Consider the following 23,604-nt stretch of genomic DNA (forward strand, 5'->3'; position numbering starts at 1 on the left):
ACTTAGAATCTAGACGTTATTTTTCTTGACAGAAGGGAGGAACAGCTAAAGATTTGGGCTTTGTGCCTTGGATAGGAAGAGGACTCCAACCCCTGGGTGGGGGATGGTGAGGCCACAGTGAGGACACCTCGTTTGTGGCCAAGCCACACCCACACGGATGTTAAAGATCACAGATATACCTGAACGTGACCAATAACCTAACCTGCAGGGGGTATTTCTGAGAGGCCCAGGCGCTTTCCACTTCTGAAAGTAGGGGGAAGTGCCGAGTTCATCCTCATCAAAACCCAGCCATCCTGGATTCGCAGAGGCACGTGTTCTAGGTGGCATGTGCGGGTGGCTCAGGCGAGTCTCCCTGCAGGAGGTGGCCCTTCTGCCCCGGCAGACCCGGGGCCCGGCCATCCGCTCCGAGCTGGGAGGCTGCCGCCCAGGGAAACGTGCAGCGAGGGCAGCGTCTGGAGCCAGGCTCTGGTGGGCCCTGCCCTCGGCTCCCGGAGGCCTCTCTGTCCCGGCCGGGCCGGGCCTGGCCCCAGGCGCGTGGAGCTGGACCCGGTCCCTCCCGGGGCGGCTGCCGGCTCGTCTCCGCAATGACGGCGGGTCCCTGCTCCTCCGCCTGCCTCCGGGGGCCCCCCCGGCATCCTCCCCAGAGGCCGGGCGGCCTCACGCCACCACCCCCCTTACGTCCTCCGCGGCCCCGACCCGGACGCAGCTTCCGTGAGGCCAGGCCTCTCCCGGCCCCTCTGCCGCGGGCGTGTGACGGGCACGCTCTGACCGTTCTCGGGGACGTTCCGTGAAACGACCTCCTGCTCTTTCTGAAAGCCCACATGGGTCCCATCCAAGGCCTCCTTCCGTCAAATCTCAACACACGGCCGGCCCTTGTGACGTGCCGAGCGTCTCCCGGATTCTTGTGTGGAAGTCCTAACACCCGTTCCCCAGGCGTCGGGTCTGCAAGAGCTAATTAAGATCGTGGCGTCAGGAGGTGGGCCCTGCGTGACCTCGCATTTGCTCCATTCCGGGTAATTTGCAAAAGGAACGCTTCTCTGCCACGTGACTGTGGGGTCGGGACCGCTCTCACTGCGGGCTGCGGGTGTGCTCAGCCGGGACCGACGGAGGAGGAGGAGGAGGAGGAGGAGGAGGAGGGGGAGGGGGAGAGGGAGGGGGAGAGGGAGGGGGAGAGGGAGGCGGGCCGGGGGAGGATGTGGGGGGAGGGGGAGGAGGGAGAGAGGGAGGAGGAGGGGGAGGGGGAGGAGGAGGCGGGCCCGGGGAGGATGTGCTCACTTGGGGACCCACCGTAGGAGGAGGCCGGCCGAGGAAGTTTGTGCTCAGCGGAAGCGGAAGCAGCTCCTGGAGGCCCCGCCCTGCCGCGTGCCCGCCCAGGCCTGGCTCCAGCCTCTCCGAAAGCACAAGCAGGAGTCCTGCTCCCAGTTCGCTGGCCCCGCGAACCGCGAGCAGCCTCAGTCCCGGTGCGAGAAGTGTCGCTGAGAGGTAGCGAAGAAGCGGGTTCCATGCCTGGTGTCGGGCCCTCGTGGACGTTTCTTCCGGGGGGTGCACGAAGGCGACATGAATCTTGCGCTGGAAAAACAGCCAACGCCTCTCCGGGTGTGGACCCGCCTGGTTGCAGAGGCGCAGGGCTGACGGCTTCGTTTGCGCTCGGCTGACCGTCTCGGGGGGATCAATGCCCCAGCACAGGCCCTGCTCGCGGTGTTGCGGGAGCACGTTATCCTTCTGAGTCCTCGTGGGGCTGTCTTCAAGGGCACTTATACAGGGAGCACCTTAACTTCAGCCCGCACAGGAGGAGGACGCACTGATCCCATACACCGACTTCTGGCCCCAAACACCGCACACTCGTCTGTGGGTCGCCTGTGAAACCGAGGCTGCGTGTCTGAGCTGGACTCTGTAGCCGTCCAGGGCTGCGGAGGTGAAGTCATAGGGGGCGAAAATGAGGCTTCGAGGCAGAGGAACAGTTGTGCCTCTGCTGCTCCCTGTCCCCGGCGCCACCCACAGGGCAGACACGCCACCTGGACCGGATGTGGCACGGGCCCAGAAGGGGGCCTGGGGTCTGACGCTGGAGTCCGGACTCGGAAAACAGAGAGCCCAGGGCCGACCGCGTTGGGCGTGCAAGGATGTGGTTGTGTCCTCAGATTCCTCTGCATGGATCTCCTGGCGAAGTGACGTCAGCTTTGAAAATCAGGGGTGCAGGGGGAGGAGGCAGGAGGGAGGGAAAAGGAAGAGGGGAAGGAGGAGGTGTAGGAGGAGCAAAGTTAAGGGAGCCCGAATCTGAGGGGACGTGGGGGCTGCAAGGGTGTGGGGAGGAGGGGGGTGGGAGGGAGGAAGACCCTGCCGCTCCCCTAGTCCCAGAGCTTGCCCAGCAGGAGTAAGACTGGTCACGGGATTCCCAGTTGGGAGGCCTGGGCTTAAATCCCAGTCGCTATGCGCGTCAGTTGTGAGGCGACAAAAGACACAGAACTGGTTGAACTTCCTGACAGGTGCCTGTAATGGTGTCTCAGTGTCCACGTCTGTCTGCATCCATCCAGCCACCTAATCATCCCTCGGTCATCTGTTATGTATCATCTCATCTGTCAATCATCTATCATCTGTCATGTCTCATCTGTCTATCCTCTATCGATCATCTGTCTGTCATCTCTCAATCATCTGTCAGGGACTTCGGGGTGTATCTGTAGGAGTCACAATTTCTCCATGGTCAGTAAAAATGTCAGGGAAACATACAGGACTCCACTTTGCAGGGCTGAGCAGAACCACTGCCTTTATGATATATCTTGTCCTGTAATACTTTGCGTGTGAACATCTTGTTTCCCCATAAGGACTGTGACTCTTGAGGTGCGAATCGGGCTTTCTTTGCCTCATTTCTCTGACAGGCACCAGCGTGCATATGTGCCTTTTGGTTGAAGGGTCTTTTAAAATATATCTGAAGTTCATTTGCAGGAAAAGGATCTGCAAGCACCAAGCCCCAGAAGATCCCTCACCCCCACAAAGACTAGTTTTGAATGTCAGAAGATATTTTCCTTTATGGATAACAAAACCATTGCCATGTATTTTCACTTTGCCTAAGTAACCTAAACACCCTCATCCCCGATGCCAAGAAGGACACTTACCAGTTGCTGTTTCGATAAAAGCGGGACACGTAGATAACTACATATATGACGAGGACCTCGTGCTGCACTGCGCGACAAGAATGCAGCCTCTGCCTCCTGTCACGGTCCGTGATGACTCAGCTCTCTCCACAGTTCCCGTTAATGACCCGCTAATAAAATGGCTGCAATCTTGCCTGAGAAATATGTTGCCAGCTGATTCATGTTTTTATACCTACAAAGATAAATGTCATGCTGTACTAATGGAAAGAGAGATTACTCATATTTATGAGATTTTTTTTTCCAGGAAAAAAGAACTTTTCAAAATGCTTTCAAGAACCATATTGAATTCACTGTATTTTTTCATAAGTAGAAATCATGGCCCAAAGTAGACATCACTGATTGCATCGCATATTTTCCATGAAATACTGCTAGTTTCACAGGACAAAAGAAGGTCCAGAGCCTGTTTTGAAATATGCATCCTCCATAGTCAGAGATAAATTGAAGGTTAATCATACTGGTTTTTCATGAAGAATTGTTACAATAATGTTCTGGGTGGTTTCAGAGAAAATAATTCCACGATTGTTGAAATCTATGCACTTCCGCATTGTATGAGTATTTCTTAGAACAAGTTAAACTCTAAGCTCTAAGAGAAAAACTGAGGAATTTTATGCCCAAACTCCTGAAATCCATACTCATATGGCACACTTCAGTGACAGTGAGGACTTCTAATGTTTTGTGAAAATACTAACAGAATAAATGTTCACCGTATTTTCATTATAAGTTGTAAAAGACATTTTTACCAAATCATTATATTCCTTACAAAATTAAAAAAACCCCTCTCATCATTAGGTTTAAAAGAAAGCCGCTTGGCAGTGTCTACTGAGTAATCCTTTATTTCTTTCACATTTTCCCTTGTGCAAAGATGCCGTAGAATCCTGTTATGGGACAACTTGGAAGGTATTTTCAGATGACCGAATATTTCATGTTTCTCCAGAGGAGGTAGAACAGTGTTATTACCCCCCCGTCCAGACAACACTTTGAAAGGCTTACTACCCTGCAAACAAGGACGACAGAAGAGGACGTCGCCCAGCAGGGGTTTTCAGGAACACGGGACAGGCCATCGACACAGAGCAAGCCAGCGAGCTAATGGAGAAGGGGTGCAAGCAGATTAGAGTTTCACCAAGAAATATGATCCTTGCAATTAGTGAGCGCTTGCCCTGTGCTAGAGCTCCGTGCACGGCAGCTCGTGTGTTAGGTACCTGAGTGTGAAGATACCCAAACCGTGCTGCACGCACGAGGGGTGAGGGGGCGGCAGAAGGCTTGTGGTCAGCCGGGTGGGTGGTGCTACAGCGTCGGGAAGATGACGTCAGCGGTCAGCGGGTGGGTGGCGCCGTGGCCTCGGGAAGGTGACGTCAGCGGTCAGCGGGTAGGCAGTGCTACAGGGTCGGGAAGGTGACTTCAGCTGTCAGCCGGTGGGCAGCGCTGTGGCCTCGGGAAGGTAACGTCATTGGTCAGCGGGTGGGTGGCGCCCTGGCCCCGGGAAGGTGACGTCAGCGGTCAGCGGGGAGGCGGTGCTACAGCGTCGGGAAGGTGACGTCAGCGGTCAGCCGGATGGGTGGGCGGTGCTACAGCATCCGGGAGGGGACGTCAGCGGTCAGCGGGTAGACGGCACTGCAGCGTCGGGAAGGTGACGTCTGCGGTCAGCGGGTGGGCGGTGCCACGGCATCAGGAAGTGACGTCAGCTGCTGTAAGGGCAAGCCCGCCCCGCGTGGTGGCCTCCGGCCGCAGAAGCCGAGTCACCCTCTGTGCACCGCATGGCTGGCCTGCTGGGTGGCCTGGCCACTCCATGCACGGGGAGAGGTGACATGGATTTGCTGACTCGGTGGCCTCACCGCCGCCCACCAGAAGCGCACCAGTGTCCCTTTCTCCCTCTCCCCACAAAGGGAAACCTGGTCTGCTCTTGTCTAAGGCAGACGCCCTCAGCCCAGCTGCGGCACCCCGCCCATCCCTGGGTCATGCGCCACCACGTGCCACCCGGTCAGCGGCCCGGGATGAGGCCCCCTGCTCGCCGGCCTCTGTCTCCAAAAGCAAGTTTCTGCCCCTTGGCAGGCAGAGGAAGGGCTGGGTAAGTGACAAAAACTCCCAGAACACAGAACAGGCACAGAGGTCCTGCGGGGCGGGGGCGGGGAGGCGCTGCCGGCACGGCGGACACGCACGTTCACACTGGGCCCCGACTGGGCCACGGAGACCTAAGCAGCGAGGAAGGACCCCCAACGCTTACCCTGCCCAGAGCCTCAGCAGATGACCATCGGACGCCGTCCAGCGTCCTGGCAAGAAAGCGTTTTGGGGGGGGGGTTGGGGGGGCGAGCCAGGCAAGTTCCACACTAAGTCTCGACAGCAGACCCAGAGCTCCTCTTCTGTTTTCACGTGAAATTCACCGGGAAGAAGAGTTCTGCCTCCGCTTGGCCACACTGGGTGCGAGAGGGCAGAGCTGCGGTGATTTCTGCGGTGAAACCCCCTCCCTTCTGCAGCCTCGCGGCCCCCGGGCTCCCGTCCTCGTGCAGGGTAGACACGCGTCGGTCACACACTGACTACACCATCCGCGTCCATGAATGACAAGACTTCATTCTTGAGCCCGTGGTAGCGTCTGAGGGGGACGTCACCTTACCAAAACTCAACTTTGATGATTACTGTCTTACTTTTCCCTAAAGTTTTCTTAATCCAACATCCTACCCCGAGGATTTGCTCCCACAGCCACCGCAGGGGCCCGGAGTGACATCATTCCTTCTCTCCGTCTGGGGCCCGCCCTCTGCTGCCTGACTTCTGGCACCCGAGGACACCGATTTCAAATGTTCCGTCCCATTTTCTGGATGTTTATGTCCCAAGATGAAGCTTGGCCCAGTCCCTCCATGTAGCTGGTAGCAGAGGTCTGTGTCTGCTACTTTTCAAATGAGAAAAAAAGCCCTGATGTTTTAGTTCCTTTTCGTAAAGACGTTTTTAGACAAATCTTTTAAATAGAACGAATAAACCAACGAACAATCTGGTCTTTCCATTTATAAAAATACATACATTATAGACCCTAAGATTTTCATTTGTCACCTGTTTTACTCTAAACACAGATGGTTCTTGGAGACAAAGCCACATGCCTGCCCGAATGGAATGCCCCATCCTGGCGTGTTCATCAGGGATGAAACGTAGTAAGTTTTTCTCTATTTTTTTTTGAGGAAGGGGAGGGAGAAACAATAATGCAGGTGATTTCTTATCTAAGTTTTAAGGAAACCTACAGCACAGCCTTGGCCTCAATAAAATCTGTGTGCACACGTGTGCGTGTATGTACACACGTGTGTGCACAGGTGTGAGTGTACATACGTGTGCTTTGTGGGCACGTGTGTGCATGTGCATGTGTATGCACGTGTATGTGTGCCGAATGCACGTATATGCCTGCATGTGTGTGCACGTGTGTGCGCATGTGTGTGTGTGGGGTGTTGGGTGGGTTTTCATTTGTTTGCTGCGTTTTTCTCCACTATCAAAGTTTGTTGTTGAAACGTGTTACGGTCTGAATGTTCGCATCCCCCAAATCCGTATGTTGAAACCCTAGTGCCCTGGGTGCTGGTGGTTGGAGGTGGGGCCATGGGATCAGGTCAGGAGGCTCCACCCTCCCGGGGGCCTTCTCACCGCCCCTCCCATGCAGACATGGTGAGGACTCTGGGGAAGGATCCTCACCCAGCAGGGGTGCTCCAACCCGGGCCCCCCAGCCTCCAGCACTGAGACGTGAATGTCTAGTCTGTATCTGACCGGGGGTGTGGTAGTTTGTCTTGCACCTGAGTGGGCTAAGACAAAACACAGTGTGTGGTTGCAGCCTTAAAACTCCAGATATTTCTAGTAGGAGGATTGAAGTTTCTAAAAACGGCACATGTATAACAGGGGGCAGCTTCCTGTTGTGTTTTTCTCTCATCACATAAATTTCTCAGGCTGCCTTCCAGAACTCCCTGCAGCCAGTGGGTAACCCGTGTCATACAGCGTTGGGTGTGTACAGGATGTCAGGGTTCCTCCGAGCCTTCAGTGTATATTGTCCTCACTGGATTCAGTGCAGCAACAGACTGCCCATCTGCCGTTTGTAATGACTTCTTTCACTGGCTCGTGACCTTAAAGGTCAAGAAGAGAAGACGTCACAGTTATTGATGTGTGTGTAATATACAGTTTGTGCTCTAAATGAAGTGTGTAGGCTACATATGTGAATAGAGGTGTGGGAAAATAAATGTTCTATTTTGACTTGAATTTTCTTAAAAAAGAAAATTCAGTATTAAAAATATTTTTACAATGGATCCTAGAAATATTTGTTGCATAAGTAACCAATTTGTATCTAAATATGGTTTCATTGGAAAAACAATGTGAAATATTTTTGGCTTACATTTTCGCTTAAGGTTTTAATAAGAACACGTACTATCATTATCACTTCAAAAGTTTCATGTGAAGATTCTGAAGATGACAGGTGGAATTCAGAGGAAGGTATTTTTAGACAAGTGAACAAAGTTCAGCTGAAAATGTAATGCAGAAACAGAATTATTAGAGTCATTCTGCAGTTAATTCAAGTGTGTTTTAGAAGCACTTTGTCACATTAAACACAGCCTTTAGAGTCGTGTTTGAGTCTGTTGGAAGTTGTTCCTTTAGGTGTCCCAAGCGCCAATGTCGCGGGCACCTTGAACGATGTGCTCTGTGCACTGGAGTCATTCCTACTGCTCTGTCACAAAAGCCAGCACTGCACGCCTGCTTTAAGAAGCACGCCGTTGCTTTCTCTGTTTCGCCTCTCACTGGAATTCTTGGGTCACCTCGCCCCAAACCTCCAGCCTCGGCTGACGAGTAGATGTTTTCCTGCTCATCCTGTCCAGCGTGTGGGACCCCAGGTTCCCAGTCCCGCGGTGGGCACTGAGGTTACGGGGTTAAGACATTATGGCCCATGATGTCCAGGTGTGTGCTCACGTGCCACGATGGGACAGGTGTGTGAGGAGCTGAGTCCTGAGCACATCGGCCTGGGAGGGGGTGTGGTGAACACTCATGGGGGTGCTTCTTGGGCTCACTCACGGCTGGTCCTTCTCTCCTTGTGGGTGCGGGAAGGACAGCACCTCAGTCTGTCCGGGGAGTGACAGACTAGAATTTCTGAATATTTACCTTGGCCAGACGGTAAGTTTTACGTGGGTGGGAAAGTGCTTATTGTTCCCAACCGCTGTGTACCTGGCACCAGTCCCCGCGCCCACAGTGGGCACTGAAGGTGTTGTGGCGTTTGCTCTACTGATGGGCATTTGTGTGGACTCCAGTGTTTCTCCATCACAAATGGTATGGCGTCCTGCCTCAGTAGTGTCTGCGTGTGACGATCTCTGCGGGGATCGCACACGTGGGTTCGTGGAGTCAGCGCCTCTGCAAGGTTCTTCCCACACGTTGACCAAACCACGTTGACCCATTTGTGCATCTGCCTCGGCGTACAAAAGTGCCCATTTGTGGGGCGCCTGGGTGGCGCAGTCGGTTAAGCATCCGACTTCAGCCAGGTCACGATCTCGCGGTCCATGAGTTCGAGCCCCGTGTCGGGCTCTGGGCTGATGGCTCAGAGCCTGGAGCCTGCTTCGATTCTGTGTCTCCCTCTCTCTCTGCCCCTCCCCCGTTCATGCTCTGTCTCTCTCTGTCCCAAAAATAAATAAACGTTGAAAAAAAATTAAAAAAAAAAGTGCCCATTTGTGCACATCTTTACACCTGTTCATGTGGGCAAATCCTAGGCCCGTGAAATAACATCACATGGTTCTTTTGAGTTCTGTTTTATGCAAAATGTTAGTGAGGCTGACCGCCTTTCCAGAGGATTAACTGTGCGTTTCCTTATTACAAATTACCGTGTTCTGTGCGTTGTCCATTTGAAATATGTTGTCCATATTTCATGTCCATGTCCAAACTCTTTCTTGTTGCTATTATTATTTCACTTTGTCCCCGTGAAAATCACAGGTAGGAGTGGGCCCCCCAGTACCTCAGAATGGAGACAGGGTCTTCAAAGAGGCAAGTGAGTTAAATCAGGCTGTTTGGGGGCCCAAACAACATGACTGGGGTCACTATAAGGAAAGGAGACCGGGGCACAGACAGACATGTCTCCATGTGAATGAAGACAGTCGTCCACAAGCCAAAGAAGGAGGCCTCAGAAGGCACCAGTCCTACCTGGATCTTGGAGTTTCAGCCTCCAAACTGTGAGAAAATAAATTCTGTTTCTTATGCCCCTGGTCTGTGGTGCTTTGTTGTAAGACCCCTGCCCGGCCGACGAACATGCTGTGCAGTGGGGTTTCAGCACAAGCTGGTGATACTTTGATGTGTGTTGTAAGTATTCTCTCTTAATGTCTACTTTGGTGGTATCTTCTTTTTTATGGAATTTATTTTTAAATAGCTCATTTTTTAAGGTATTTATTTTGAGAGAGGGGGGAGGGACAGAGAGAGAGAGAGAATCCCAAGCAGGCTCTGCGCTGTCAGCACAGAGCCCAACATGTGGCTTGAACCCACGACTGTGAGATCATGACCTGAGCCGAAATCAAGAGTCCGACGCTTAACTGACTGAGCCGCCAGGCCCCCCCTAAATAGCTCATTTTATCCCCTTGTTCTGTGTGGCAACTCTGTCATACATCCATACACTATTGTTACATCTGTCTAGGTCATCTGTGTCCTTTTGCTGACCACCTGTTCCTTTTCTTATTCATGACATATCGTGTAAGTTGATAGGCCACTTATAATTCCTCCTGTTTGTTGGGAATCTTCCGTCTGACTCTTGGTCTCCCGAAGCTTTGGCCTCCAGCCACCATACCTCCATACAGATATTAAATTCAGTTGAAGTATTCTTTCAGCATCTTGTTGGAATTTTGATGGAAAACGCATCATATCATTAGATTAATTTAGGGACCACTGATATATGGACTGTGTTATGTCTTCTCATCTATACCCATTGTGTACATCCCCATATATTCAGGGTTTTTGTCTTTGAGAACTTTAAACTCTTTCTCTCTAAAGTTTTTGTACATCTTATATTAATATCATCATTTGATAACTATTTTATTCTAGTATAAGCGGAATCTTTTTTCCATGAATATTCTTTTATTATTATTATTATTATTATTATTATTATTTTTTTAATGTTTGTTTATTTCTGAGACAGAGACAGAGCACGAGTGGGGGAGGGGCAGAGAGAGAGGGGGGACACAGAATCCGAAGCAGGCTCCGGGCTCCTAGCTGTCAGCACAGAGCCCGATGTAGGGCTCGAACTCACAGACTGCGAGATCATGACCTGAGCCGAAGTCGGACGCTCAACCGACTGAGCCACCCAGGCGCCCCTCCATGAATATTCTAATTGTTACTGTTGAAAATAAGTACAATGGCTTTTTTTAAAGTTTATCTAGTTTGAAAGAGACAGAGACCGCATAAGTGGGGGAGGGGCAGAGGGAGAGGGAGGGAGAGAAAATCCCAAGCAGGCTCCTCCCTCTCAGCACAGAGCCCTACACGGGGCTCAAACTCATGACCATGAGATTATCACCTGAGCTGAAATCAAGAGTCTGATGCTTCCATGACTGAGCCACCCAGGCACCCCCTTCCAAACGAATGGGTAAGTATCCAGTACGTTCTCTCTAACGAATGTTTATGTATACAGTAAGTACTCACTGATGACTGCTTAGGTATCCAGTGGGTAGTCACTGCAGGCACACCATCGCACAGCACACCTCTAGAACTTCCGAATCTTGCAGAACTGAAGGTTCACGCCCTCCGAACACGCCCCACTTCCTGGCGCCCGCCATTCTGCTCCCTGCTTCTGCGGGTCTGAGGACTCCAGGGACCCATGTAAGTGTAATCCCGCAAGATGTGTCCTCCTCGGCCCATTTCACCAGCATGACACCCTCCAGCTTCATCCGTGCTGTTGCCCATGGCAGGGTTCCTTCACTGTACAGGAGAAGTTACACCCGTGTGCGCACACACCACGTGCCCTTTATCCGTCCCCCCCACTTGGTGGACATTCTGTGGCTTCCGTGGTTTCAGTTCTTGTGGACAGGCATTTTCCGGGCATGGCCTTTTTAGGCTAAAGTAGCCTTGTATTGTCTTATGAATAGCTGCTCATATGCTCTTTGATATAAACCTCCTTTCATTTTAGAATCTTTCTTTAAAAACTGGTTATAATGATGATAATCGAAAGTGATATCATTTGAAGGGCTTTAGTCCAACGGCACTCTCAGTCTTCAGTGTTGATTTTGCTTGCGGCTGTATGCCTCCTGCTCGTCACTTGTTTTTACCCATTTTTCTTCTGCAATTCCACTGTTGTCTCTTCAAGCCAGCTTTCTCTGTTGCTGTGTAATCCGTGGCGTTGTCATTTTGTATTTTATCTGACCTCCGAAACATCGCCTTGTATTTAATGTTGTGGAGAATGCAGAAACACTGTTGGCTGGAATTCATTACTATCTCTACAGTACAAATCTGGGCATTTGTAAAGTGATAAGTTGTAGCTCCCCGAAAGTCAAGCCATGTGAGTTTTTTCAAATTTAAATCCTGAAAATGGTGTTTCATTCTGTGTGGTTGGGAGTTGGATAAATGCTCTATGAATTTACTCGCAGCCACAAACAAACTATTCTTCCCTGACCTTCCTTCCTGTGTCACATTCTTCTTTTTTTTAATATGAAATTTATTGTCAAATTGGTTTCCATGCAACACCCAGTGCTCATCCCAACAGGTGCCCTCTTCAGTACCCACGTTCTTTGTGCTAACTTCACCATGACTAAGAACATGCTGGTGGAACAGTTAAATTACTTTTGTTTTCATTTATTCCCTGTAATTGTGGCTAACATTTTTGAGTGATCGCTTTGTGCTAGACAAGACTCTGAGCGTTTTGTAGCTTGATGAGGAGATGTGAGAGCAAACCCAGAAAGACCAGGTGCTTTGCCCAAACCAACTCAGTAACTTCAAGAGGTGGGATTGAACCCAGGCATTTAGAGCAAAGCCCACAAGTTAGCCAACACATCTTAAGATTCCTTTGCTTATAAGATGTGGCTAGAAAATTAAAAATAAAGAGAACGCGAGGATAACTAATCATGGCAAAAATGGAAATAAAAACCAGTGATAATAACATTATCACTCAGAAGTATTTTTGGAAGTGCTGCTTTGATTTGGTAGAGAAGTGGAATCTCGATATTCAATGTGTAATGAGAACTCACTATTCAGCCCACACGGATGTACAACCGTCTCATTAATCTGCAGGCCTGTATGGCGTTAGAATTCTTTCAAATGAAAATGAAGTATTAACTGAGAATGAAAAGAAATCAGTGTCTTTCTCTGAAAGCAGGGACTGCTCAAACCTTTAAAAAATACAGTTTTGTATGTTTTCTGATACAAACTGCCATTTTCAGGAACTCGGTGCCGATGCAACATTTGACCAAACAATCTCACAAATGACTATTCAGAGCTCACCGTGCGCTAAGCCTTTTATGTGGACTTTACATCTGTTTTCAATGAAAAAGTCAAGGCTCAGAAAGTTCAAATCTAAATGCCAAGGTCACGCAGCCAGTGGATGATGATTCTCAAACCCAGCCTGAATCTCATGCTCACATCCTTGCACACCGCACAGCTTTTCACGGATTGTAAGTTCCAGAATTCGCTCCCGCTCTACTTTCTAGAGCTGTCTGTGATGTGGCTGCTTTGGTGACCTGAGATGATTCCTATGGGTTCCTGAGGCTGACCACAGACCCTGAATCGGGGCTCCCGGGCCCATCCAGCGTCTCCTGAAGGGACGGTGATGCTCGTGTGCCACCAGCATTGAGGGGGTGGAGGTGCTCACACGCCCTGGGCATCGGTGGAACGGCACTTCCCGAGAGCGAGGCAGGAAGGACCAAGTGTCAGCCACTCCTCACTGTGGTGGGAAGCACACTGGCCGCAGAGTCGGAGAAGGGCCAGATCCAAAGCAGCCGCTGCCAGCAAAGCGGGCTCAGTGTGAGAGCCCCCGCCGTGCGTGTACCCGGAGCACGGTTGCACCCACTGTGCTGAGCGTGCCGTGTGGGGACCCACCTGGGCTGAGCCTCCGGGTCGTGGGAACAGGAGTTTCTGTGTGTAACGGCTAGGGGTCAGCCGGGGCTGCAAGCTAGCCTCAAGGGAGATGTCATATGTTTTCAGTAAAAGGTGTGTGTGTGTGTGTGTGTGTGTGTAATAAACTCTTGGAAGCTGAGAACCACCTTATGCTCTCGTATTCAGTACTTTGCCTTGTTGTTTTGTTGATTGTTTCCTTCTCTGTGCGGAAGATTTTTCTTTGGATGACATCCCAATAGTTTAATTTTGCTTTTGTTTCCCTTGTCTCAGGGGCCAGATCCAAAACACCCTATGATGTCACTCATAGGTGGAATTTAAGAAACAAAAGCAAATGAACAACATGATGGTTACCAGTGGGGAGGGGTTTGGGAGGTGGGGGAATAAGGATGATGAGCCCCGAGTCACGGGTAGAACTGTTGGGTCAGCGTATTGTGCATCCAAAACCAATTCGACACTGCATGTTAGCTATGCTTGGATTAAAAATTTTTTTAAATGGTTATTCATGTTTTGAGAGAGAGAGAGAGACAAAGCATGAGCAGGGGAGGGGCAGAGAGAGAGGGAGACACAGAATCCAACGCAGGCTCTAGGGTCTGAGCTGTCAGCACAGAGCCCGACACGAGGCTTGAACTCATGAACTGTGAGATCATGACCTGAACCGAAGTCAGATGCTTAACCAACTGAGCCCCCAGGTGCCTATACTGGAATTTTTAAAAACTTGAAGAAAAAAGAGTCACATCACGAAAGCAGAACAGTTCTCGTCTGAAACATTCAGCATGAAGGCAGCTTCTAAAATCAAAGGAAAACTTCAGCTGTGGGTTTCCCGTAGGACCAGGCAGCATGGTCCCATATCTTCCACTTTCTAATTAGCTGCAGAACACCCAAGTTCGCCCATAGAAATGGTCTCCTAAAGTAGAGATATTTTTCTAATAAGTTGAGACACAAGATGTTAAAGCCACATTAAAATCTATAATTAATAAAGGTACCGTGAGCTGAATTTCAATAAAGGCATTGACTCCACTTCTGAGTTATAAATTAGGAGGTCAAAAGCTTTTCACGAATTAAACTCCAAGAGAGGAAAGTGACATTGGGAGTACATATTTCAGAATCGTTTATGTCGCCTAAACATTGACCATTTCTGTTTGCTACAGAAAAATTAGTGTGTCAGGTATGATTACTGAGGAAGCAGAAGCCAATGTCATTTCCTCCCGGCCAGCGGGGGCCGAGCGTCCCGCAAGCCGGGGGTCTGTTTCAGTCACGAAGTCTCTAATATACATCTCCTCAAACATTGCTTGTCCTTTAAACAGTGGGGTTGTTCTTTGAACTGAAATAATTAGCATATAAAGGGCAAGTCTTCTGTTTAAAGGAACTTAACGCATTTCAGATGACATCCCCTAGAAGTGACCTTGGTTCCACGATGCCTTCAAATCAGGGTGTCTCTGCCAGGATGCGCTTTGCTCTTGAGATAAAGGCAAGGCGTTGCTCAGATGTGGAGGAAACCTTCGCGGCGATCCCGGCCTAAAGACTCACGAGTGTGTTTTTAATCAAGATCACAAGGAACGCTGTTAACTGTTTTATTGTACTGATCTGCAGAACTCTAATAATCACCTAAATTAATTTTGTTAAACTTTTGATTCTCAGTTTTCCATTTATTTCAGTGTTTCAGAATGCTCTTTTGCCTTTCCGCACAAGGGGAGAGCACAGCCTTGACGGCCGTCGGGGCCTGTGGCTCTCCTCATCAGCATCAGTCCGTGTCGGCCCAGGCCCCACGCACCTGCCCGTGACCTTGGGCACCTGGCTTCCTGCCCCCAGCCTTCAGCATCAAGCAGATGTAAAATTCATGTCCACAAAGATGATGATGTTTTTGAGGTTTAAATGAGTGAATGATTGCTACAAATAAAGAGAACTAATAATAATAACAGGCAGATTCTAATCCTTTCCTGTGCCTTTGTCGTCAGGTCTTGGAGCCTAGGATATCAGGCAAGCTATGTTCATCTTCCGTGAACTCCACAGATTGGCCCCTGCACACAAGCTTGGCTTTCCAGATGCGGGAGGATGAGGGTCGTGGGCCTGTGATGCTGGGGGGACCGGGCGCCGGGATACGGGACGATGAGGGTCGTGGGCCCGTGATGCTGGGGGGACCGGGCGCCGGGATACGGGACGATGAGGGTCGTGGGCCTGTGATGCTGGGGGGACCGGGCGCCGGGATACGGGACGATGAGGGTCGTGGGCCCGTGATGCTGGGGGGACCGGGCGCCGGGATGTGGTGGTGTTTGTTCTCTGCACTTCCCGTGTGTCGTCGGGTCGTTTGCTGTCTTACTTCAGAGATTCATTTTGCCCCGTTCTCTCCTCCTGCTCCAACCGCACGCGTGTCCCTGGGTGTCTGGGCCTCTGTCCTCTTCATTCTTTTGCATCTGGAAAGTTCCTATTGACCTCCCGTCAGGCTCCCCTATTCTTTCCTGGAATGTGTCAAGTCAGCTCCTGAGGGCACCGAAGGTACTTCTTTTGTGTCACTGTGTTTTGAACCCTGGTGTCCCTCCCTCTCCCCCCTGCCCCCGTGTGTATACACATGGCACTCATCTGCCTGATGACGACCCCCTTGGCGTCGCAGTCTGTCCCTTTTCCCCACTAGAGACCCTCACGCGTGCGTCACACTTGCACCCCGTGCCTCGTACGGTCACTCCGACTGTGTCCTCTGGCTCTGGTTCTCATGATCGCTGTGTGTCTTCGGAGTGTGGCTTCTCCTGCCCTTCGGCTCGCCTGATTCGTTCTTGTTGGACGTCACACGCGTGGAGCAGGGCCGTGGGCTCAGGGCGCTGTGCTGTGTGGCTGGAGCTCTGTCCTCTCAGCCCCGGGGCCTGTGCTTTGCTCCCCACACTCTGCGTCCTGCCACCTCCGACTGGACCTCTGTCCCCGCGCTGAGGGGCTGGTCTGTAACCTTCTGACTGACCCTGCCTTCCCGTGGGCTGCGTGTTGGGGGGGGTTTCTGTGCCCCTCCAGGAGACCCCAGCCCCCATTCCCCTCCAGCCACAGCGTCCGCCTTCTGTTCCTGTCCCCCATGGACATTTTACCCCTTTTACTTCTCCCCAGGGAGGGAGAGGGTTCTGTGTCTCCTCGGGTAAGCTCTGTCCCCGGGATGCCGTAGACACGGTCTGGGGGGCCGCTCCGTGTCCTGTCCCCCGGTCCCAACCCTTTTGGAGCCACAAGGCCACGAGAGCTTGGCCCAGTGCAGTGGCCCATCCGCATCACTGGTACTGTTTCTACCCCTCGTGGTTTCTGCGGCCGGTGAGTAGCCCTCAGCTGCTGTCCCCCTCTGATCTCAGGGTGTGCTTGCCCCGTGGCCCTGGTTCTCTGACGGTTGACACTTGTCCCCCAGAACCGGGATGTGGGGGCTGCACTGATGGACTAGATGTGCAGAGTCCCCATTTTCACGGGGCCTGACAGCGGAGAGCTAAGAGGGAAGAAAAGTCAGCGAGTGGCTCACGAGGAGTTAAGGCTGTGATGGGACGTGCTACCCGTGGGAAACGGTGGAAATCGCAGATCCCCAGGCAGCGTCTGCTGTAGGCAGGTTCTGGGGGAGGCTAAGCTGGGCCGGAGGGACAGACAGACCTGGTGCAGCGAGGGGGCTGCAGGGGCAGAGAGGGAGCTGTTCTGCACAGCCGCTGGCGGCTGGAGGCGGAGTCTCGCGTAAAGTCCTCGCGCAGGGACTCGTCTGATGACCCTGTTATGGGCCGAATGGTGTCCTCTAACCTCGGTTTCTGAAGTCCCCAGCACCTCAGACTATGGCTGCGTTTGGAGATGGGGCCTTTAAAGAGGTGACTGAGGTTAAGCGAGGTCATCAGGCTGGACCCTGGTCCCATCTGACTGGTGTCCTCAGGGGAGACGTCTGGACACAGGCAAGGGGTCGGTCGCCAGGCAAGGGTGAGGGCGGTTGCCCACAAGCCAAGTGGAGAGGCTTCAGGGGAGACCAGACCCGCGGCCTCCAGGACCGGGAGAGCCGCTGGATGAGCCACTGGACGTGGACACGGTGGACGTGGCGCTTGGGAAGTCCCGTCGTCCGGCCAGGACTCCCGAGCCGGCTGGAGTGTGGCCTCTGGCATTGCCTGAGCCTCTGGTGCTGACCCTGGCTGGTTCAGGAGCCCGACGGGGGCACCGTCAACTGTGCGGAGACCCTCGCGCCCAGGTGTGTGGAGTGTGGACGGCAGGGAGTGGGGGGAGGCAGAGGCCCGAGCCCAGGAAGCCTCCCCGCCGAGCCGCTGACCTTAGTCAGGAGGTGTGGATGGTCCTGCCCGCGCTCCTGCTGGCCCCTGAGTGTCGGGTTTGTGGGTCTTCATTTTACTGTGAAATGTGACTGTGTTTGGTAAAATGTACACTTTATGCTGCTCTCAGAGTTGTTTACTTCCAGGAAGAGGCAGCAAGGTCCTGCAGCAGGACTGTATTGAAGGGGTCTGCTAGGAGGCCTGGGAAGGTCACGTCCTTCTGTCAGCCCGGTGGGCTTCCCTGGGGCCAGGTGAGCCCTAGGTGGGAGGGGTGCGGCGGGGGCACTCCGGGGGGCGTCGGCGCGAAATCTTTTCAGACCAGCGGGTGTGACAACCACTCCTCAGTAGGAGAGTCCTATGTCCCCTCACCCTGGGTGAGGAGTGCGCCGGTCTCAGGGGAATCCAAAATTCAGCAGAGATGAGTCCTTCTGACAGAAACCAGGCGTGAGGGCACCGCGCTCACAGGGGTGAGGCGTGACATGCGCTGCGCTCGCAGGGGTGAGGCCTGACAGGCTCTCTGCTCACAGGGGTGAGGAGTGATGGGCACTGGGCTCACAGGGGTGAGGGGTGACAGGTGCTGTACTCACATGGGTGAGGAGTGATGGGCGCCGTGCTCGCAGGGGTGAGGGGTGAAGGGCGCCCTGCTCCCAGGGGTGAGGGTGAAGGGTGCTGCACTCATAGGGGTGAGGTGTGACAGGCTCTCTGCTCACAGGGGTGAGGAGTGACGTGAACTGTACTCGCAGGGGTGAGGGGTAATGGGCGCTGCACTCAGAGGGGTGAAGGGCACCACACTCACAGGGGAGGAGTGACGGACACTGCACTCACAGGGGTGAGGCATGACGTGTGCCGCGCTAGCAGGGGTGAGGGATGAAGGGCGCTGCACTCTCGAGTGAGGCCTGACAGGCTCTGTGCTCACAGGGGCGAGGAGTGATGTGCACTACATTCACAGGGGTGAGGAGTGAAGGGTGCTGCACTCGCAGGGGTGAGGCGTGATGGGCTCTGTACTCACAGGGGTGAGTTGTGACAGGCACTGGGCTCACAGGGATGAGGGGTGATGGGTGCTGTACTCACATGGGTGAGGAGTGACGGGCGCCGCACTCGCAGGGGTGAGGGGTGAAGGGCCCTGCTCCCAGGGGTGAGGGTGAAGGGTGCTGCACTCATAGGGCTGAGGTGTGACAGGCTCTCTGCTCACAGGGGTGAGGAGTGATGGGCACTGGGCTCACAGGGGTGAGGGGTGACAGGTGCTGTACTCACATGGGTGAGGAGTGACGGGCGCCGTGCTCGCAGGGGTGAGGGGTGAAGGGCGCCCTGCTCCCAGGGGTGAGGGTGAAGGGTGCTGTACTCATAGGGCTGAGGTGTGACAGGCTCTCTGCTCACAGGGGTGAGGAGTGATGGGCACTGGGCTCACAGGGGTGAGGGGTGACAGGTGCTGTACTCACATGGGTGAGGAGTGATGGGCGCCGTGCTCGCAGGGGTGAGGGGTGAAGGGCGCCCCGCTCCCAGGGGTGAGGGTGAAGGGTGCTGCACTCATAGGGCTGAGGTGTGACAGGCTCTCTGCTCACAGGGGTGAGGAGTGACGTGAACTGTACTCGCAGGGGTGAGGGGTAATGGGCGCTGCACTCAGAGGGGTGAAGGGCACCACACTCACAGGGGAGGAGTGACGGACACTGCACTCGCAGGGGTGAGGCATGACGTGTGCTGCGCTCGCAGGGGTGAGGGATGAAGGGCGCTGCACTCTCGGGTGAGGCCTGACAGGCTCTGTGCTCACAGGGGCGAGGAGTGATGTGCACTACATTCGCAGGGGTGAGGAGTGAAGGGTGCTGCACTCGCAGGGGTGAGGCGTGATGGGCTCTGTACTCACAGGGGTGAGTTGTGACAGGCACTGGGCTCACAGGGATGAGGGGTGATGGGTGCTGTACTCACATGGGTGAGGAGTGACGGGCGCCGCACTCGCAGGGGTGAGGGGTGAAGGGCCCTGCTCCCAGGGGTGAGGGTGAAGGGTGCTGCACTTGTAGGGGTGAGGAGTGACGGGCTCTGTGCTTGCAGGGGTGGGGGGAGAAGGGGTCCCCACTTGCAGGGTGAGGAGTGACAGGTACCACACTCGCAGGGGTGAGGGGTGAGGGGCGCTGCGCTCGCAGGGGTGAGGAGTGAAGGGTTTGGGGTGACGGGTGCCCTGGCGTCCCTCCGGCTCCTGCCGTGGGACCCAGAACACTGCCTCTCGGAGGCGCCGGGCCACGCAGGGCTCCCCGGGACCGGGGCTCCTCCTGCCTGCAGGCACCGTGGGGGGTGCTGAGTGCTCGGTTCCTCTGTCCCTCCAAAAGTGTACGAACTGTAACAGCTGGCACAGAATGTGGCTCGTGAACCCAAAACCGTCACTGGGCTGGACGTGAAAACGCGTGAAGTTCACGCAGTGCCCCCGCACCCCTGCAAGCCTCCCCTGCGCCCTCTTGCTGCGTGGTCTCCAGAAGGCGGAGGGCGTCTCAGGTCCGGGTCACCGTGAGGGAACGCCGCGTGCTTCCTGTGGGATGACCGTGGGGTTACACAAGGCAGCGTGTGCGCCCTCCGGACTCCGCGTGCCTGCTGTCGTTTCCTTCTCCACGCGTTTCAATCTCACCCAAGCGTCTGCACTCTGCTGCACGCGGTCTGTCCTGGCACCTGCTCCCCCAGATTTCCCTCTGCCTTGGAAGGCTGACCCCAGCCTCACCTTCGTTACGAGGAGTCGCAGTGTTTGCTGTCCCGCTGGGTGCGACTCAGCGCCTGAGCTACAGGACAGCGTTACCGCTGGGGACTCAGCTAGTGAAATCTCCCATTTTGCAGATGAGGAGCCTGAGGCTGGCGAAGGACAGGGACACCCAAGGTCACAGGGCTATAACACCTTGTGTGCACACGTGGGCTCGGCGGCCCTCTGTGCCTCGCCCCTGCACCAGGGCTGAGCCCAGGGGGACACTGCTCGCCGGGTCAGCCTGAAATCTGCACAGCACGGGTTCCCCGGGGGTGTCGGGCTGGAGTCCCTGGGGAGACACATACCCCCACCTACGTCTGGGAGCTCGTGTCCTCAAGGGGCAATTCGCAGGGTGGAGTCTGATCCACACACAGAGGAAATTCAAGTCAGTAAACACGGCCTGAAACCTCCTCACTGGATGGAGCTCCTCCAGAGGCATCTCAGAGACTAGCTGGTGACACCCGCCTTGGGACAGTCAGGCAGCCGTCACAGAGAGGTCGGTGACACCCGCCATGGGGTGACACCCGCCTGGGGTGGTCCCTGGGTGGGGCTGGGGTGGGACCCTGGGTGGGGGACCTGGGGTGGGACCAGCTTCACCGCCCTTCAGCTGTGCTGGGAGGGAGATGCCAGCATCCCAGCCTGAGTCAGCCGCGACTTTCCAAGGGCTGACCTGAAGGTGGCCGTATTTCAGTCGTTGCCATGTTTCTGTGTCCGTGAGAAGTGGCCCGCCCCTCTGCCCAGGGTTGGGGGCAGGGGTGGCGTGTCTTTGCCAGTTTCAGGGCACAGTGTGTGCATCGGCCCCAGGTCAGGGAGGAGGGCGGGACTGGGCCAGGCTGGGCCATGACCACTAGATGCTCGGTGGAAGTTGAAAAAAGCCACTCACTGTTGCTTGAGCTCCTACTGTATCCCAGGCCATGTATACAGTGGCCAGCAGCACAGATGCCTCTCTTGGGGAGCTGCGTGGTGAATGAAGGGCGGTTAAATAAAACCAGCTGTTAATAAAGAGACTAGACCAGGTAGGGTCTCCCAGGTGTGCCCTCTGCCATTGGAGGCCATGGGTCGGCTGTTCAGGGACGAGGAGAGGGGACCCGGGCCAGTGAGTGGGTCCCGAGTGCCCCCCCGATGGCAGCAAACTCAGTTTGCAACCAAGGAGCGACCCCAGGACCCAGCACAACCCAGCGGTCAGGCCGGCTCTCCTGATGGACACGCTCCGGGTACGAACCTGTGCCCAGGTTTAGAAGTTCATGCGCACAGAACGGAGACTCCCCAGTATCTCCGTCGTCGTCGGGGGAAGTAACACTTAGAAGGCTCATGACAACGAAAATTTGTACCTGTTGGTGTTGAAATCATCATGAGGTACAAGCTAAAACATTAATGGAAAATCAACACCAAAATTAAGTCCTTCAAACCCCAATGCATAGGGGCATCTCATTACACGGAAATCTGTGTCTGAAAAGCATACAGAATCCTGGGGTGCGTGACTTAGAAATCGGGAGCATATTTGTAGATGAGAAATAGAAACCATGATTTCTTTAAAAATTACTAAAATTTAAAATATCAACATAGAGAGAGATTTTATCTAAGAAATTTTCAGACATTTAAGCTGTTTGTGGTTTTTGTATGGGTAAAGAATTCTTTTGACTAATTCTCAGTGCTCATATTTCCAGTAATATGCTTACACATTTTGCTAATGAAAGTCAAACTGCATTTATGAATATGAATTATTAACATTGATACATAGTAGCTAATTTTCAAGATACTGTGGGAAAACACCATAAAGTTGTATTAAATATTCATATAATCGTTGTGATAATTAATCCATAAAGCAATTATAATTAAAATGGAAATATCTTGTCTTATAAATAACCAAATAAAATATAACTTTATTTTTTTTAACATTTTAATTTATTTTTGAGAGACAGAAAGAGACAGAGTGTGAGCAGGGGAGAGGCAGAGAGGGAGACACAGAATCCGAAGCAGTCAGCACAGAGCCCGACGCGAGGCTTGAACTCACGGACCTCGAGGTCGTGACCTGAGCTGAAGTCAGACGCTCAACCGACTGAGCCCCCCAGGTGCCCCTAAGTACAACTTTAAAAGGCAGAAGGCATCACTTGGGTATTTGAGCTACGAAGTCAAAGTCTCAGTCACCCCCACGGGCCAAGATACCAAGAGTAAAAGAACCCTCTCCCGCATCCAGAGTTTCCTGCTCGGGAACGACACAGGGAGTGGCTGTTTCTGCAGGGGGATGACTGTACTGGCAGCCAGTGCCGGACGTGGTCACACCCTGCGCCCTGCTCTGTTTTGGAGCCTGGGCGTACTTGTCACCGTCCGAGTGAGGAAGCCAGGCGGTCAGAGTCGGCTCAGCACAACATCCACAGGACTCGGCGCGAGCAGAGACGCACTGAGGCCCGTTGCCGGCTGTTCAGACGGGCCCAGGCTTGAGGAAGCCCCGGGGGGCTCTGCCCTCGGCCTGGCAGTCCTTCTCTGGAAAGTAGGAGGAGTTGACGGGGAGCGAAGGGCAGAGGGTAAACTGAGGGTGCGCGTGAGTCGGAGATGCCCCCGGCGTCGGTCCAGCGGCCGCGCAAAGGCACCTGCATCCGGTGCGGCCTGCAGGGGGCGAGGACAGGGCGCAGAAGACCGCGGACTGTGCTCTCTGCCCGCCTGCTCGTCCCCCGGATCCGCCGACACCGAGATCACGGCCACTGGAGCACAGACAAGCTGGCTGTTTGTTGTGGCCTTTCCCCCTCCTCCTCTTTCCCGTTCAGAATTCCCAGGGATCTGGGATTAAAACGCTGGGATTGGGATTCTGGTGAAAGAGGAAAGCCGTCACGCTTTCCATTGGCGCAGGGAACCGTGTTTTGTGGCTAAGTGAGCCTGTTGCCCCACTTCGCGGATGAGCTCAGCCTCACAGAGACCGATGGCCACGCGGGTGGTGTGGCCGCCTTAGTGCTTCCTGTCACCCAGCAGAACGGTGGGAGTGTGTCAGTGACAGGCAGAGTGTGGAAACAGAAGTAGCCAGTATTCGCGGGCAACAGAAGCCACTCTGGTCACTTTAAACGGAAGGGCCGTGCTTCCAAGGATGAGATGGTTTCCCCGATGGCCGCGTCGGAGGTGGCGGCTGGAGCGGATGAGCCTCGCACCCCCGACTCAGCCCCAGGATGCTCGGGGTGGTCCGGAGCTCGCGGCTGCCCACACGTCCCCCCGCAGCACCCGGAGGCACGTGCACGGTGCCGGCTCGGTAAGTGGGAGCGGAGCCGACGGGGCCAAGGGGCAGCTCGTGATGGTGAGTGAGGCCTGGCTTGTGCCTGGCATCGCTCAGTCCTTGTGGTTTTCAGAAGACGGTCGTGTGTTATGATCAATACAGACTCGGAAAACTTCAGACATGGTCCTCAGTGGAATCCGACCGGCTGGGCATTAACTAGCTCGTTTGGGCCATTTTCAGAACAAACTGATTTCT

At 53.8% G+C, this 23,604-nt stretch overlaps 1 long non-coding RNA gene across 1 annotated transcript; it reads left to right on the forward strand.

Moving 5' to 3' along the window:
- The first annotated feature begins 214 nt into the window (after positions 1-214).
- Positions 215-3,291, forward strand: LOC122467041. Its single transcript, XR_006292835.1, has 2 exons — positions 215-1,013; positions 2,874-3,291. It is a non-coding gene; the product is annotated as an uncharacterized LOC122467041 (long non-coding RNA).
- Positions 3,292-23,604: the final 20,313 nt, after the last annotated feature.

This window comes from Prionailurus bengalensis, chromosome A3, assembly GCF_016509475.1.
Source record: "Prionailurus bengalensis isolate Pbe53 chromosome A3, Fcat_Pben_1.1_paternal_pri, whole genome shotgun sequence".
NCBI classification, from domain to species: domain Eukaryota; kingdom Metazoa; phylum Chordata; class Mammalia; order Carnivora; family Felidae; genus Prionailurus; species Prionailurus bengalensis.